Here is a 15,411-nt window from a genome sequence, read left to right on the forward strand (position 1 = left end):
AATCCCAGCACTCCAGAGGGCAGAGGGAATCGGATCTCTGAGTTGGAAGTCAGTCCCACCACAGTCCGTTGTTTCCCTCCATATCTCCTGCACAGAACGGGCCTCTTATGCAGATTCTTGAGCCTTGTAAAGCCCCATGAGCATCCTCTTCTCTCCAAGATGTATGTTAATGGACTAGATCCTAGAAGGATCTCATGTGAGTTATCATCACAGTTTCTATATGATAATGGTCATGTCCAAGTCAGAGGAGACAGCTACTCTATAAAATTATTACCATTTGCAATTATATATCATAAATATACATGAATTTATTATCGTGACTTACAGACTATTCTCTGGCTAGTTGCTATCCCCCAACAGAAAGGCCAAGAATCCTGTAGTTGTTCAATCTGTGAAGCTGGATGTCTCAGATGGTCTTTGGTCTACGTTGGAGTCCCAAAGAAATAGGGAAGGAATACCTCAGGGAAGGAATACCTCAGCAGCAAGATGGATGAAAATGAGGGCTGAAGATACCTAACTTAACATCAGTACAGCCATGAAAGGCTTCAAGCTAACAATACTGGGATTAGACCTCACCCTTACAGTAACTAGGAAAAAACCACAGACTTTACCCTGCAGGGGGACCAATCAAAATTGAGACAAACAAGTACTAGATGCTCCAGAACCTTAAGAATAGCTTACCTAACTTGTATATAGGTTGCCAAACGCCAGTACCTATCCGTGTTTGACAAGACTTCTATTACCTTATACCTGCCCAATCAGAAGTTCAACCTCCATCTGAATCCAGAATTCCCCTCCCCACCCTATCATTTACTCCTTGAAAGCCCTGCCATAACTGAGCTCAGTGCTCTCCCTGATCCAACAGCTGTGTCAGAGCAGAATGAGAGTCCAAGCTCAAGCTTGCAATAAAGGCTCTTTGCTTTTGCATACAAATTTGGACTCCTGGTAGTCTCTGGGGGGTGGGACTCATGACTCGGGCATAACAGGCAATCAAAAAAAGAGCAAAAGTGTCATCCTGCCACATCATTTCATATGTGATGCCACTGAGGAGGTAATTCCAGCACTTGGGAAGCAGAGGCAGTAGTAGATGTCTGTGAGTTCAAGGCCAGCTTGTTCTACTTAGTGAATTCCAGGATGGCCAGAGCTACATCATGAGACCTGTTTAAAAAAAGAAAAAAGAAAAAAAAATAAAGGAAGAAAAGAAAGTTTCTCATAGGTATGCCAGCCACTTGGGTTTTAGTTGATTTCAGAAGTATCAAGTTGACAATCTAGATTATCCATCACATCAATCTTTATTTTTTTCATTCAATGGATATATATATATATATATATATATATATATATATATATATACATACATATGTATATATATGTTTTTCGAGACAGGGTTTCTCTGTGTAGCTTTGGAGCCTATCCTGGCACTCGCTCTGGAGACCAGGCTGGCCTCGAACTCACAGCGATCCGCCTGCCTCTGCCTCCCAAGTGCTGGGATTAAAGGCGTGTGCCACCAACGCCCAGCAAGAGTCAATGGATATTTTTAAGCCAATGTCAGTCATTGAGTTAAGTGCTAGAGAAACAGGAAAAAATAGGACAGCCATGATTTCTGCCTTCATGGAACTTACTGGAAAGAGAAACAGCATAAACAGTTACATGCATGGAAAATGACTTTGGTGGGCCTGTGACAAGTGCTAAAAATGCCATCTACAGAGGACTGAAGCTGTGAGAACATGTTATAAATGGTCTTGATCTAGATTGAGTTGAAAGAAGAAATCTGAGAAAACAGACGTGTAGATAAAGATAAAAGGGTAATAGAAAGTAGCTAGGGAGAGCTGTGCATGGTGACATACATCTTTAACCCCAGTACTGGGGAGGCAGGCAGATCTCTGAGCTGGAGGTTAGCCAGAGCTACACAGGGAAATCTTGTCTCCCAAAAACAAAATAGAACACAACCAAAAAAGTAGACAGGAAGAAAAGGAGGAAAGCATCTCAAACAGAAGTCCTAAAACTTTAGAGACATATGTAGGCCTCAGAGAAAACAACAGATACTAAAAAAGGAAGTGTGCACAGCCCAGGGAGCCCTATTAAGAATAGGGCTACAACAGCAGCAGAGCATGTAATCAGGAGAATGATCAATATTTGGGATTTGCCACAATCAGTCTACCAATCTCCCCTTTTGAATTATCTGGAAAGATGATGGCAAAGTGGTTCAAAGCACTCCTTGCTCTTGCAGGGGAGCTGAGTTCAGTTCCTAGCATCTACATGGCAAATCACGACAATCTGCAACTCCAGTTCCTAGGGATCCAACACCCTCTTCTGACCTCCACAGGCACCAGGCAAATCCATGGCCCACACACATAAAATAAAATGTATAAACCTAATAAACAAACAAAAACCCTGAAGATGTCCTCTCCCTAGGTGATATCAATAAACTCAGTTGTCCTCAGACTGCCTGGGTCTCTGTCCAAACAGCTACAAGTACCAGTTTAACAATTTGTTAGAATGACTTGCAGAACTCAAGGAAGCAATATGCTCATGGTTGTGGTTTCATCATAAGGGATACAATCAGAACCCCTGGCCCTTTCTTCATAGGTTCAGGGCATATGTCCTGGCTATACACCCCCATCCTCATAAGCCAGGAAGTTTTGTTAGCTTCAGTATATGAATGTTTTTCCTGCAATATTGGAGCTTTGCTCACACTAAGTAAGTACTATAATTCCGTGTGTGTGTGTGTGTGTGTGTGTGTGTGTGTGTGTGTGTGTGTGTGTTCAGATCAATCTTTCTACATAGCCCTGGCTGTCTTGTGTGTGTGTGTGTGTGTGTGTGTGTGTGTGTTTCAGATCAATCTTTCTACATAGCCCTGGCTGTCTTGGACCTCACTGTGTAGACCGGGCTGGCTTTGAACTCAAGTGATTCACCTGCCTCCTCTGCCTCTGCCTCTGCCTCCTCTGCCTCTGCCTCTGCCTCTGCCTCCTCTGCCTCCTCTGCCTCTGCCTCTGCCTCTGCCTCTGCCTCTGCTCTGCCTCTGCTCTGCCTGCCCTCTCTGCCTCTGCCTCTGCCTCTGCCTCTGCCTCTGCCTCTGCCTCTGCCTCTGCCTCTGCCTCTGCCTCTGCCTCTGCCTCTGCCTCTGCCTCTGCCTCTGCCTCTGCCCCTTTAGTGCTGGGATTAAAGGCAGGCACTACCATGCCCAGCTGCTTTCATTGCTTCCTTCACTGACAGTCCTAAGTATGCACTTTTATAAACTTCTTGATTATTCATCTTTGGTTTGGAGTGTACATTTCATGGAACCCAACCTCAAATATTTGAGCCCAGGAACGATTCAAGAAAGCACAGTATGGTGATTGGGTTTAGAGTTTGTAATCTATTACTGTCATCAATGGCATTCACTAAAACATATCCACCACAGGGAATAGGGTAATCCACTGAATCTTTCATCTGCACTGAATTGGAGAATAGAACATTGGAAAGATCCTGTGGTGTCCAGCAAAAGAAAATACACACTTCTCAAATATGGGAGAAACAGTGATGACAAGAATTTATGGAGAACAATTACTCTAAATTTTATATATTTATTATATTTTAATTTTTAAGACAAGGACCCATGTAACTTAGGCTTCCCCACAACCTGCTAATCAAGTAAGACCTTGAACTCTTAATTTTCTGGCCCCCACATCAGGACTACTGAGATTATAGGCATATGCCAGGGTGCCTTGTCAATATACAATTTGTAGTATGCCCAAGGCACTGGGCCCCATACCCAGCATGTAAAAATAAATAAATAAAATAAAATAACAGAACAAATATCCCTTCAGTTTGATTTGGAGCAAGTGCAAAGACCAGAGAGTCTTATTCTGAGGAGCTGTGGGAAGGGAGAGGACTAGGTGCCAGGACTTAAGCATAATAGGAGAAGGCCAAAATAGAGAACGTCCAAAAGAGATGAAGCTCTCCCCTTAAGCCATGATATTAAAACGAGGGAAAACCTGAAGCTCCAGCTTCACTTGCCTTTAGTTACTTTTACTTGATTTTACAAGTCAAAATTGTGTTGGCCATGCAACTGGGCTATTAGCAGCCTCCCACTAGCATGGCTGTAGATAACACCTTTGAAAAGTGTTCTGCTGACAGTTGCCTGGTTTACCTTTCAGCATCTTGGTTCCAAGTACTGACTCTGAGCTTGCATGGCTGTCCAGGGGATGAGCTCTTAGATGTCTGGAGACTGATATCATACCCTCAGACAATGCTAACACCATCATTTGGGGAATGAGTATCCATAAGTGAGCCATGAGAATATGTGGACAGATACTGATTCCTTCATATCCAAACACACTTCCCTGTGCCTATGTCACCTGCTTCCTTACCTGCTAAGTGTCCCTAAACTGTATCCTTAAGGAGGCAGATCTGGGTCTTGGGCCTCCATTCTCCTCATGCACGAGCACTTAGGAGCCCATGAACTCTGAACTCAATTATGAGTTCAGAGCCAGCCTGGGCTATGTAGTAAAACCCTCTATGTAAAAAAGCTACTGGAAACAATTAAATTAAAAAGGCACTGGAGTTTATGTAAAATATTTGTACATCTAAAATAAGAATAAATAGTTGGGCAGTGGTGGCACATGCCTTTAATCCCAGCACTCAGGAGGCAGAGGCAAACAGATCTCTGAGTTTGAGACCAGCCTGACCTACAGAGTAAGTTACAGGACAGCCAGGGCTACACAGAGAAACCCTGTTCTGAAAAACTATAAATAAATTATAAAAACAAACAAATGACACACACACACACACACACACACACACACACACACACACACACACACAATGTGCTCTTAGTACTAGGTGCCCAGAGTCTCCATTAGGAGAGAACACTAAGGATGGACCATTGGGAACAATTTCTTATTCCCAGATCTTTGTATTCTACCTGTTAAGAAAATTAGCTCCATTAGAGGTTATTCATTCAAAAGGCACATGGTGTTCTAAAGGGTAGTATGCCATCTTTGTAATGTTTCCCTCCAGCTAGTGCCTCTACTGTGGTCTCTCAGTCCTGCAGTATGTTATATGAACAGCAGCCCTTAGGCTCGTTCCTGACACAATAGTGATGGGGTCTGGCTGATGTGAATTGGATCGTATATGGCTTTTTAGTGTCTTCTGCATAATGGCTGCTCACTAATAGGTATGAACATGTGAAACAAAGATCTCTACATTGTACACACTTCCATATGTACCTTTATGAACTTTTTGTGGGCCTGTGTCAAGCTCGCTTGACAATCACTGCCTGTGGATGTCATCCTGGTAGTTTGAAACCAGCCATAATGGAACGTAAACTTTTGCTTTCCAACGTTCCCAATTCTCTGTTTCTGTTTGGGTACCACATTGCTGCAAAAGCTATGTTGTCAAGGTACATAATTCTCTTTTGCAGTTGGTATGGCTCTGATCCAGAATCTACACTGTGACTCTCCCAGTGTAGTTTGCATTAAATCTATACATCATTTTTTCCCATGCAGGACATCCCTGTTTTCCTTGAAGCCTTGGACCCCTTTCTATGTCGTGTGTGTGTGTGTGTGTGTGTGTGTGTGTGTGTGTGTGTGTGTGTGTGTCAGAGAGAGAGAGAGAGAGAGAGAGAGGGAGAGAGAGAGAGAGAGCTAGAATAGTATTCTAGGAATATACTCCCTCCAGGGCCTGAAGAAGCTCTCTTGACAATCACTGCATTCCTGTGAGGAGAGCTCCAAGATAGGTAACTTCTCTACTTTGCGGATATCACAGTCTGCCCAGGTCACCAGAGTCTAAAAAATTATCTGTGTGGTGAGCTCCTGATTCTCTTACAGTTTATTTTCCTCAATTGTACATGTAAATTACTAAACTTTCCAACTTCTAGGCACATATTCTGCCTAGAACTTCAGGTATACAGTATGCTTAGACACAGCTTCTCTATCCATCTCTGCCTTTTTATACATTTTGCAGATACAACTTCCTCTTGAGGAGGTCCCAGGAAGAGTTATCATTTCAGCATCCCAGAACCAGCCTGACATCTTTGGTCCCCATATTTCCCTTGAGTGGGATTAATGAGGCACTGTGTGGGCTTGCCTATTGGTTCTTGTTCTTGTGAGTCAGCATATCCACAGATGGCTGCCATTGTCTTTCTCCCCTCTTATATTCCCAGGATATGCTTGGGAACAGTATTTGCCCTCTGCATCCCTGCCAATTCTACTTAATAGTTTTACAGACTTCAGTACATATGTATACAATTTTTGATCAGTTATACACATAAACATTGTATAATCTTTAACAAAATTAAAGCCAATTAGTATGCAAATCAACTCACTTAGTTCTTTTATTTTCCTTTTAAAAAGTTGATTTGTTGTTGCTTTGTTTTGCTTTTTAATATTTCTTTATTGTGTGAGATGAGCACATGCTTCATGGAACGTGTGTAGAGGTCAGAGGACAGCTTTCAAGGCTCAGTTCTCTTTTCATTATGTAGTTTCAGGGACCAAATGCAGGTCTTCAGGCTTAGTAGCCATCATCTTTATTGACTGAACCATCTTGGTGCTAACATAGGAGTCACAGTTTGTCTCCCAAGATGTCAAGTTCTGCCACCCACGCAAGCCAATAAAACAGCAAAAATAACAGTAAAAAGCAGAACGGTGAGATTTATTCAGCGTGGCCACATTGAGGAGAGGGACAAAGAGGTCTCATAATAACCCACCCACTCCCACCACTCTATCTTTGGCTTCCGAATTGAAATTAAAGTTTAAATAGAGGGCCGGAGATACACACAACTAAGTAAGCTAGTCATGGGCTGGTCTCACCCACCTCTGACCCTTTATTGTATGGTCTTTTTCAGGAGACAAGTTACCAACTCTGAAACCCTTTTCATCTCCCAGCATGAGATTCCCCAGCACATTTTTATTTCTTTAGAATGGGAGAGGAAAGTGTCTCTTCAGAATATCTCAATTTCTGTCAGGTCTGTTACAAGTTTCTCAAACTTTGTAGTGGGGAGGATTGAACCCAGGACCCCTACATGCTAGGCAGCAAGCACTCTACTACTATGCTACATCCCTTGACCACACATAGTTTTGACATTTTTCTATTTTGGGGCTTGCTTGTTTGTTTGTTTGTTTCAAGACAGAGTTTCTCTGTGTAGCCCTGGCAGTCCCAGGACTCACTCTGTAACCAGGCTGGCCTCGAACTCACAGAGATCCACCATCCTCATCTCCTGAGTGCCGGCATTAGAGGTGTGGGCCACCACTGCCCAGGGTTTTTGTTTTGTTTTGGTTTGGTTTTGGTGTTGGTGTTGAGGAAGCTTAAGAACATTAAATATCTACTGCTCTAGAGAAAAAAAAAAAAAAAAAGAATACCTTTTTCCGCCTTGTTTTATTGTTTGTTGGGGGGTTTTGAGACAAGATCTCAAAATGTAACTCAGCTTGGCCCTGAACTTGTGGTCCTCCTGCATCAGCTTCTCATGCACTACGATTGCAGGCATGCGCCACCTTGTCCAGTGTATTAGAGAATTTAATTTGCCAACATACTTTGCAAGTGAGTTTTATCCTTTCATATACTCTCACGCTGCCAATTATCATCTTTTCAGCTCAACCTGAAGATCCCTTGCAGTTCTTGTAGAACAGGTTTGGAGCTGAGGCACTCCCTCAGCTTGTATTTGAGAACATCTTATCTATTGGTCCTGGAATTCTCAGGAGGAGCTTTATTGGGCTAAGTAGTCTTGGCTGGCAGTTTCTTTCAGCACTTTGAACTTGCCTGACTTACAAGCACTCTGCTGAGAAATCTGTAGCCACTTTAAGGGGAGAGGGAGGATTGCACTCCAGTGTGTGACTAGTCTGTTCTCTTGTGTTGCTTTCAAAATCTGTCTTCAATTTTTGTGTGTTTGTTTTTTGGATTTTTTTTTTTTTTGAGGCAGGGTCTCTCTGTGTAGTCCTGCCTGTCCTGGAACTTGCTCTGTAGACCAGGCTGGCCTTGAACTCAGAGATCTGCATGCTTCTACCTCCCAAGTGCTAGGATTAGAGGCATGCCTGGAACTCAGAGATCTGCCTGTCTGCTTCTGAGTGCCGGAAATAAATGCATGCACCACCACCAGGATATATACATATGATTGTTCTGCCTGTATACATATATGTGCACTACATGCATGTCTATTGGATCCCCTGGGACCAGAGTTATGTATAGTACCGTGTGGGTGCTGGGAATTGAACCCAGATCCTCTACAAGAGCAACAAGTACTCTCAAACACTAGCCATCTCTCCAGTATCAATTTTCATCAGCTTGATCACAATGTGTCTTTACGTTAAATATATTTGGGGGTATTTGAACTTCATTTATAAGAAAGATAATATCCATATTGTAGAAGGTTTTAGTTATTCTTTTTTTTAGATTTTATGATTTTAGGCATATGAATACTTTGCCTGCATGTATGCATGTGTACCACATGCATGCCTGGTACCCAAAGAGGTCATCATATTCCCTTGTGTTATGCCCAAGTCATGAGTCCTGTCCCATCATCTTGTTGAGGCAGGACCAAGGGAGTCCCAGTTCTGAAGAAAAGGCAAAGAACCTTTATTGCAAGCTCAAGTTTGGGTTCTCAGTCTGCTCCCACACAGCGGCTGGATCAGGGAGAGCATTGAGCTCAGTTATGGCAGGGTTCTTAAGGAGTAAAGCATGAGAGGGAGGAGAAGGGAATTCTGGATTCAGATGGGGGTTGAACTGATTGGGCAGGATTAGGGCAACAGGAGTCTTGTCCAACAGGGATTGGTGCTGGTGTTGCTGCATGAAAACTGGCAACTTATACACAAGTTATGTCAGCTATCTTTAATGTTCTGGAACGTCTGGTACTTGTTTGTCTCAATTCTGATTGGTCTCTGGACTCTAGCCATCATATAGGTGAGGCCTAGTTCCAGTATTGGTAGCCTGTAGCCTGTCATAGCTGTACTGATGTTTAAGTTAGGCCTCCTCACCTTGAAATGGAGTTGCAGATGTTTGTTAATGGCCATGTGGATGCTGGGAATGAACCAGGCTTCTCAGAAAGAGCAACGAATACTCTTAACCACTGATCCAACTCTTCAGCCAGTTATTACTTCTTTAAATAAGTTCTGCCTTCCGCACTTCTCTTACAAGGCTGCTTATAATTTGTAACAGCAGTTTCGTGATGGTGTCCTGTGAGTCCCCAGGATGGTCTTTTATTCTTTTTTCACTTATTCATCAGTTTTACTCTTAAACTGGAGAATTTCAAATAAACTGACATCCATCCTTCTGTTGTTGTTGTTCTTGACTGGGTCTTCTATTGACATTACTTACTGCATTTTCCTTTTGTTCATGTGTGCTTTGGCTCCAGAATATCCATTCAGTTAGTTTAGACTCTTACCTCCATGTTGCTTGTTTAGGACACATGTTGTTTCCATATTTGGTCGAACCACAAATCTACCTTCTAGTCTTGCTTTTCTGGTGCTACAGGACTGACCTCAGAATCTCATGCAACCACTGTTTGACACCATGTAACTATGGCCCAAGAATGCAGATTTAAACAATCCCAAATTTCATGTTCTAGTATGGGAGCAGTTTCATGATGTTTGATAGCTTTACAGAACAGAGGCTCAGAGACTGTCATAAATCAAGGCAATTTAAAACTCACTGGGGTTTACTTTAGGCAGTTACAATGAGATGGGGAAAAGCTTTTCTATAGGCCCAAGATGTTATCTAATGACATTTGCAGGTTTTGGTTTAGTGGAAGCTAGTGGTTTGCTAAGTTAATGATTCTAAAAATTTTTGGTTTTGTTTGTTTTGTTTTGTTTTTTGAGACCAGGTCTCTCTGTGTAGCTCTGGATACCCTGGACCTTACTATGTAGGCCAGAGATCTGCTTGTCCCTGCCTCCCATGTGCTGGAATTGAAGTCATGTACCACCACCCCTGCACATTTGTTTGTTTGTTTGTTTTTATGGTGTCAGTGTTTTGTCTGAATGTATGTCTATGTACCACATGTGTGTCTAGTGCCTGAGGAAGCCAGGAGAGGGTGAGTTCCCTGAGATAGGAGTTAAAGATGGTTGTAAGCTGCCATGTGGACTCTGGGAACTGATCTGGGATCCTTGGCAAGAGTAGTATGTACTTTCAGCCACTGAACCGTATCTCCAGATCATCCTGGCCCCATTCTTAATGTGTGCCATGCAGGAAAATTCAGTTCATTTACACACCTATTTCCAGAAGCTTTCTCATCTTGTAAACCAAACCTCTATATCCATTAATTACCATGTTAACATTAACCGACCCCTCATTCCACCTCAGCTCTTGGCAACCATCATTCTACTTCTGCCTCTAGAATTGACTCTTTCTCAGCATTTCTATTAGTCACAAGATGTTAGTTCAAACACAGAGGTAGGCAAGGATTGGCTGTCCTTAGGGCTAGAACTAGTCCAACATAAGATAACTAGACCCTGGACTTGCAACATTCTAACCTTTCCACAGAACTGCAGTTGTAATCAACCCAGCAGTCTCTGGAGACACAGCTTCCTCCCAGAAATTGTCATTCATACACTAGACTTACAGACCTATACCTCTAGTCATTATTTTATTTTGTAGCTTACTGGACTCCCTTCAAGCACAATTATTTTGTATTCCTTATCAGGCAATCCATAGGTGTTCATTTCTCTGAATCAGTTTCTAGAAAATCAGTGTCCTTAATAGTGTTTTTCCTTAAAATGCTCCTCAAATATGTGTATTTTTCCTTTTTTATTTGAAGAAATAGTCAACTACTGTAGTCTTTTTATGGAACTTGGAAGTAACGACTTGTGCCTCAAGACAGGTCTGGCTACCTGTCATCAATAAGCCAATTTAAAAAGCCAAAGTAAGCTGGGCTTAATATAACTTAATATAAATACATTAGAAAGAAGGACAAAGAGATCCTGTCTGTCTCTGCGGTCCTAAAGTGCTATTTAATTTAATAGAAGGCCAAAGATTTGCACATCTAAGAACGCTCATTCGAGGTGTGGTTCCAGACATCTTTAACTATTCATTCTCATCCTGTAAGGTGGTTTGAAGAGTTGTTAGAACTGTGTGAAAACTTCTTTTAGGGGACCAGCTCCCTCTCTGGCTGTTGCCTTTCCTTTCTCCAAGCATGAGATTCCTGAAGAAACTGACTTTTCTTGGGAGTCCATTGTTTGAATACCCTGATAGATTGAGAGGCACAAGAATCTCTTGAAAATACCTTCGTTCTGCTAGGCCTTTTACACTCTTATTAACTTTAAAAAGAAATCTTCACCTTTCTAACTTGCCTAGAGATTCTGAGACTCTTTTACACTTCTTCTTTTCCTTCTTTCCATCTTTCTTTCTTTTCCTTCTCTTCCTTTTCTTTTGTTCTCTCTTTCTCTCTCTCTCTCTCTCTTGTTTTTTTTTTTTTTTGAGATAGAGTCTCTCTATGCAGTCCTGTCTGTCCTGTCTGTTGCTATGTAGACGAGGAGGGCCTTAGATTCACAGAGATCCTCCTGCCTCTGCCTCCTGAGTGCTGGGATTAAAAGTGTGAATCACCATGCCTGCCTGTATCTTTTCTGTGGATACAATGGCTCTACATATCATATTATCTCCCATAGAATTTGTGTGCAGATGTTTTATTTCCTTCCTTGACCCTGCAAAGTGAGGGCATGGGCTAAAAGCTTCCCTTTTGTTTGTCCTAAAGTGGTTTCCTGAAATCATCTACTTAGAGGCTTCTTAAAATTTTTCACTCTCAATTCCTTTTTGTCCAAGAAATTTTTGTGCAACACTAGTATATGGGTATATAAAGTAGGCATACACATCAAACATTTACTGATAATAATAAAGGGATATATCTTAAAATAATTCCTTGGCATACATGTAATTTTAGCATATATTAAAAATGAAATACACATATAAGGAGGTAGATGTGCTTATTTATTTTTACATAGAGAATTAAAAGCCAAGTGTAGTGGTGTATGTCTTTAATCCCAGCAATTGGGAGGCAGAGTCAGGTAGATCTCGATTTGAGGCCAACTTGATCTACATAAGGAGTTCCAGGTCAGCCAGAGCTACATAATGAGACTCTTGTCTTGAGGAGGAAAAAAAAAGAATTAAATATACCTGGTAGGCAAGAGGTATCCACTGTTAACAATAATTGCATGAGCTTTAAAGGGATAATTTACAACTTTCTGATTGGATTTGAAGCCTGCTCTACAGTAGGAAATGCATGCTTGTAAAAGTCTATTGCTTCAGGAGGTCATAGGACCTAGAGGGGAAATCAAATACTGTGATTTTACTAAATAGACATGTTGGCAAACTATTTTCTGAATATTTACATCTGTACCTGTAGATTTGTGCTCTTAATCTTAGCCAGAGAAACTTCTTTTTGCTGTGGGTGGTGATTAATGTAGACTCATAACTGATGAAACTGATGAAAATATGTGGACTGTTGAATGTTCAGTCCTAAAAAAAGACATCTTTATCAATTATCCCTAAGGCTCAAGGAACATCTCAAAGAGGGTGCAGAAAGAATGTAACAGTCTTAGCATAGAATGGAGTATAGTGGAGTCTGTCTTCTGGACAAGGAACCCTGTTGTACTTATGAGTTATGGTTTCCTGCACAAGACCTATATTGATCAAGTCAATCAACATTCCAGCATCGACGAGCAAGAAGCTCACAGGGTCTTACCATGAGCTGAGGAGCTATTGGTACTTTATGGATATGGAGAGAGGAAATTAATTTTTCTTTAGGAGTGTGGCCACTGGGACACTGCCCATGCCCAGTGGATGGCGCTACACTCATTTATACCCCCCAAAGGCTGACGTGTTTGACCCACATTCTTCAGCAAAGGCTCCAAAACCTTCTGAAACAGCACCACCATTAAAGGACAAGTGTTCAAACACATGAACCTGTTGGAGACTTTCACATTCAAACCACAATACACATCCATCTAATTAATATGCAAATTTGATTTATTCTCTAATGAATGCTAAAATTATTTTTATACCAGGTGTCTTGGTTAGAGTTACTATTGCTGTGATCAAACACCATGACCAAAGCAACTAGTGGAGAAAAGGGTTTATTTGGCTTATACTTCTATATCACTGTTCATCATCAAAGGTAGTTAGGACAGGACAGGAACCTGGAGGCAGGAGTTGATGCAGAAGCCATGGAGGGGTACTGCTTTCTGGATTGTTCCCCAAGGCTTGATGAACCTGCCTTCTTACAGAACCTAGAACCACTAGCAGGTGACCCCACCCACATCAATCACTAATTAAGAAAATGCTCTACAGGCTTGCTTACAGCCCAATCATACAGAAGCATTTTCTCAACTGGGGTTCTATCTTCTCAAATGACTCTAGCCTGTGTCAAAATAACATAACATTTAGCCAGAACACCAGGTCCATGAGATGGCTCAGTACATAGAGGTACTTGGTGCCAAGCCTGACGACCTGAGTTTGGTCCTTAGGATCGGCGTGGTAGAAAGACAGAATTGACTCCTGCAAGTTACCCTTTGACCTCCACACATGCTCTGTGGCCTGTGTATGCATACACTAAAATTTATCATCCCAGCATGGTAGTGCATGTCTTTGATCTCAGTACCCTAGAGGCAGAGGTAGGTGGATCTCTGAGTTTGAGGCTAGCCTAGTCTACAGAGCAAGTTCCAAGACAGCCAGGGCTACATAGAGAAACCCTTTTTAAAAAAAATAAAAAGTTTTAAAATAATTGTTTAAAGTAAATTTCTTTATGGTTTATTACAAGCAAGGGTTTTATTTGTGTATCTGTCTTAAACACACACACACATACACATTTCTGAGGCGGGGCTAAGGTTGTAGCTCAGTGATAGAGTATTTGCATACATAAAGGGGTTTGATCATCAGTATTGGAAAAAATCTTAAGTGAAAATGGGTGGCAAATGGAAAATATTTAAGAAATCTTGGCATAAATTCGGCAGATGTTCTGTTGGGATTACCAACAACTGCAGATCTTTGGCATGGGCGAAAGCACATGAGCAAGTCATGGGGAAATCCTGTAATTGAATCTGAACCATCACTATAAATTCAAAACACGCAAATTTTTAAACAAACAGCATCTTCCACTCTGTCCCCCAATAATGACTTAGCAAATATCATCAAGTCCATAGACAGGGCTTCCAAACGCAGTTCCCCCTGTGAGACAGCAGGACCCCCTGGGTGGCAGCCTTGAGGGGTCCGGGCAGGAAATGCACCCGACCTAAGCATTTGATTTTCTTTTCTTCTTTTTCCTTTTGGTATCCAAAGACTCAAGAGCCACCTGAAAAAAGCTCCCACTAAGTAGTGAATTGAAATAACACTAACAATTATGCTATTCTGAAACCATGTCTATACGCTATGCTTATATTTGGCAGTTTGAAAGGAAGTAAAACAAAACATAGTCTTTAGTGGCTTGAGGAGGCCAACTCCCCTAAAACAGTCCTGTTTTCTTCTACGTTCCTAGGCACTAGGTGGTTGGAGAAGATGCTGGCTTTTACAGAAGAGACTTCTACAGTTAACGATGATGAAACTGATGGGCCACTTTCAGCTTTGCGGAGGTCCTAATAGATCAATGGATGGAATTCTGACTACAGCAACAATTAGACCTTCTGGGCTATCTTCTAGATGAATGTTGGCCAGAAATTTGACCTGAGTCTAATCAAACCTGTATATCAAACCACTAATGCATGGGAACTACAGGGACAGAGGACTATATTAGATGACACTACAGAGGTGCAAGTACCAAAACTCAGGCTACGGAAATCTTCTTAGAAAACAATCTCTTTTTTTAGCAAAGGATGGGGGAAGGGGAAGGGTTCTGTGGATTAAAATTACCTAAACACTTAACTCCATCCACCCCAATGACAGCCTTACCTACCTTAGTAAAATAAGCCATGAAATATCAGGGGAATTAGAACAGTGACTAGATAGATCCTCATGTCAAGAATCACTTAATTTTAAATATATGAAAATGGGCTGGAAAGGTGGCTAAATGGTTAAAAGCACTTGCTGCTCTTGTAGAGGATCAGGGTTCAGTTTCCAGCACCTGCAAGGTGGATCACAGCTGCCTGTACCTCATATTTCGGGGATCCAATGCCATGGGCACTGCATGCATGTGGTGCACGTACATATCACATGGGAAAAATACTCATACACATAAAGAAAAAATGCATTGATTAAAAAAAAAAGGCACTGAACTTTTCATGTCTTTTGATACACAGTGACACTCTTCTTAAGTTACCGGTAGAATCCGAGTTGCTACCCTGGTGGTTCTCCCTTTTGCAAAGGGGAGAAAGTTGGACAGGATCATTTAAGAATCCACACACAAATACATGATGCCTGAATTGCAAAGAAAAGTTATGTAGAAGATAAATAATGAGAGGCCTGTCTTCAACTGAAAGCTGCACTGATAAAAACCGAGGTAACACAATCAACATGGTATCG

Source organism: Cricetulus griseus (genome assembly GCF_003668045.3).
Source record: "Cricetulus griseus strain 17A/GY chromosome 1 unlocalized genomic scaffold, alternate assembly CriGri-PICRH-1.0 chr1_1, whole genome shotgun sequence".
NCBI lineage: Eukaryota > Metazoa > Chordata > Mammalia > Rodentia > Cricetidae > Cricetulus > Cricetulus griseus.